At 38.8% G+C, this 2,500-nt stretch overlaps 1 protein-coding gene across 1 annotated transcript in view; it reads right to left on the minus strand.

The window, feature by feature from the left end:
• The window catches only part of LOC143286361 (MAM and LDL-receptor class A domain-containing protein 1-like), a 78,180-nt gene that overhangs the window by 74,911 nt on the left and 769 nt on the right, over positions 1-2,500 (minus strand). The window lies entirely within an intron of this gene.

A 2,500-nucleotide genomic window follows, 5' to 3' on the forward strand; every position in this document is an offset into this window, starting at 1 on the left:
AGGTCGTGTTACCCAAGGTCTATGTTCCCTCAAGTCTATATTCCCAACAGGTCGTGTTACCCAAGGTCTATGTTCCCTCAAGTCTATATTTCCAACAGGTCGTGTTACCCAAGGTCTAAGTTCCCTCAAGTCTATATTCCCAACAGGTCGTGTTACCCAAGGTCTAAGTTCCCTCAAGTCTATATTCCCAACAGGTCGTGTTACCCAAGGTCTAAGTTCCCTCAAGTCTATATTCCCAACAGGTCGTGTTACCCAAGGTCTATGTTCCCTCAAGTCTATATTCCCAACAGGTCGTGTTACCCAAGGTCTATGTTCCCCCAAACTTACGTTTTCTGGCTCTTTGTTCCATAAGGTCTATGTTCCCCTAGGTCTATATTCCCCCGGTCTATTTTACCCCAGGTCTGGAACCACTGCTGACCACTACATGTGATGCAAATATTGGTACTTTTCATCAGTTTTGACCGCTGACAACTACTGACCACTACTAACAACTACTGACCACCGACCACCACTGACCATATATATCATTACTACATCTGGCCACTAGTGACCACTGACCACATGCCTCCGCTGACCACTGACCACTACTAATCGCACACTAATGCTTACCGCTGATAACTGACCACTGCTGACCACTGGGCAGAGCTGACCACCACTTGGGCATGGAAGAATAATTTCAAAAAACAACATAATCAAGAACACGACTAGAATTATCTTAAAGTTGTACAGCAAGAAAGGTGAAATCAGAGTTAAACTTCCTTCTGCATAGAAATATCCTACACAACTCTACAAGCCTTAATGAATTTACTGAGTCTAAAGAGAACCCGCTTACTTGCAGAAAGAAAATACGGACTTTGGATATGCAATCAGGCAAATTTTTTTTTTACGAATATCAGAAAAATATGGACACTCCTTAAGAAAATGAAATCACCAGCAGTTTTCATGTCACTTTTTTTCTTGTTTTTTACAAATTCGTTTGGAATGGAATTCAATTTACCCGCTCTGTTTCAATCAGTAAACAGTAATCATTACATGTAAATTTGATTAACGAAAGTATGTTTGTAGTGAGCAATTGACCAATATATTTTTCTCCCTTGAATGCCTTATTATAGTGCTTATAAAACATACAGTTTGCACTTGGATGCAATGATTCCATCCATCTTTTCAAAATTATCCTTAAAAGCAGAATGACATTGCGACATAAATAATCTTTATTTCAAAATGTCTGTGATTCCAAAACGCAAACAAAATCACGTTCAAACAAAAATTTGGTCAGTATAAACTCATTTTTTTGTGTAAATAATACAATATGCTGTACATTTTGAACATATTTTTTTCTATTTCACCAGACACGAGACGTCAAAAATCTCATAGTCTCGATTTACTGAATTAGGACTGAAAGTGAGTAAAACCCAGTTTTTCGAACTGTCGTCTGCGCCTCGAATTGATCTAAAGGCAGCATACAGTCGTCTGGACTTATGATTGGCCAATTTTTTGTTCATCTGAGTCTGGTTGCGAAAAAAAAAATGCAGCAAATGAGAAAGGATAAGATTATTGGAAAAATTGCTTCAGGCCACAGAAAAGAGTCTGAGAGTCTTTTTGAATTATTTTTTTAGTTAAAAAAAAAAATCAAACATTTTGGCACATGATTAATTTCCCAGGCGGATACTGATAATGGAAAGAGCAACTGGCATCATTATGGGTTCACGAGAACTTAGAAATGAAAGGGGGCTGACCATTGGTATCACGAGGGAAAAACACTGGTCGCAAAAGGTTAGAATTTTTGTTTCTTGGGAGAGTCGTGTGGCTTGAACTTCGTCTAATTTTGCCATGTGTTCGTCTTACTGAAGTTGTTCAACGAACATCATATTTCTCCGGAAATTCTTTGTGTCAATGTAAGAATTGAAACTAATTGCACATTTCTGTTTTTCTGTCAGTCATGCACTGTAAATCTGTTTAACTCATTCAGTATTGCCAGTCCTCTCTTCTCCTCTACACAGACCCCTCGGATGTCCAGTGGGTGTCTGAATGATCCAACCTTTAGCTTCCGTCGTCAGAATTGTGGTATTCTTTGTCAACATTCACGTCTTCAGTATAAGAGCCTTCCGCTTGCAATATTTTGATGATGGTAATTGGGGTGAAACGCTGTAAACGTCGTCTCTTTCGCCGTTCGTATGGAAAGAGTTAATTGAATATACTCGCTAATTCTTTTATTGGGAAAAATCCACGATGCCACTATTGATGTATAAATGAAACTAGCTGTTTGCATAGACAGACAGATGGTGAAAGAAAGAAGAAGCAAGATAGAAAGAAAGAAAAGGAAACAAATTCAAAACTATGTTTAGATTCACAACATCGCAGCCCGGCGTTAAAGACCAACCAACAGAGGGCAAGCAACAAATATAGAGCTGACGATACTGCACAGTGGGACACACAAAACAGTATCCGCGTTGAAGTCAAAAGATAATCTGTAACAGAGGTAGAGAGGTAAAGCAAAGAC

The sequence above is a fragment of the Babylonia areolata genome, chromosome 10 (genome assembly GCF_041734735.1).
Source record: "Babylonia areolata isolate BAREFJ2019XMU chromosome 10, ASM4173473v1, whole genome shotgun sequence".
In the NCBI taxonomy this organism is placed as follows: Eukaryota; Metazoa; Mollusca; class Gastropoda; order Neogastropoda; family Buccinidae; genus Babylonia; species Babylonia areolata.